The following is a 1028-nucleotide window of genomic DNA, read 5'->3' as shown; positions in this document are numbered from 1 at the left end:
GTGTGCTGCAGGTAAAATTCCCCTCAAATTTAATTTTCCCCATTGTTTGTCCTGGCAATGCTGGCCAATTATGTTATTGTCTTTTTGTTCGTTAATTTTCCTGAATTAATGCAATCCAAGGGAAAAACAGAGTCGTCGGTGGCTTATAAGACACTGACGGTGATGAACAGTTGCAAATTTTCTGTGTGGCCTCAGATGGCAGAAGTACCAGCGAGGGTTTCATATTCATGGAAGACAGATCCGTTCCGGTCGGGATCCGTTTGTGGGAGGATTGATTCTCTCTCCAATTCCCAGGGGTTGGGGAGCTGCCATATCTGTGGCTGTGGAGAAAATCTGCAGTGCAATTACGCAAGTGAAAATATAGCTGCAATGACAAAAGTGGGCTTCGAAGTTATGGGAGGATCAGCGAACCTGGAACTGTTTTCCATTCATATTCTTCAGCTCGCGCGCTGGAACCAGTGAAAAGGCGTTGCCTAATATTATGTGGTTTACATTCACATGTTTTCAAAATATTCTTTAATCACTTTATGGAATGCCTTTTGCGTTTAGAATGCAGAAGACACAAGTTTTGTTTATTAATATTTATGAAAAAGTTATTTAATGCTAAATAGTGTGTAACGCAGTAGCAAAGTTGATTTAATTAACTATATATATAATATTATGTGGTTTACATTCACATGTTTTCAAAATATTCTTTAATCACTTTATGGAATGCCTTTTGCGTTTAGAATGCAGAAGACACAAGTTTTGTTTATTAATATTTATGAAAAAGTTATTTAATGCTAAATAGTGTGTAACGCAGTAGCAAAGTTGATTTAATTAACTATATATATATATGAGGAAGATTATATTATATAATAACATTATATTAATGTATTAAAATGCGAGTAGAAGTCATGTAACTTATTACTTATTTCAATGAAATAATAGTATTTATTAATTAAGGTAATTAAATATAGAATTGTCTTTAGTTTGAATTTTTGGATTTTTTGGTGTTGGAATCTGGTCGAAAAATTTGAGGTGAAATT

Source organism: Pinus tabuliformis, chromosome 2_1, assembly GCF_031772625.1.
Source record: "Pinus tabuliformis cultivar Carrire ecotype Pingquan chromosome 2_1, CPIR1, whole genome shotgun sequence".
NCBI classification, from domain to species: Eukaryota; Viridiplantae; Streptophyta; class Pinopsida; order Pinales; family Pinaceae; genus Pinus; species Pinus tabuliformis.
Note: the sequence above shows the minus strand (reverse complement) of the source record.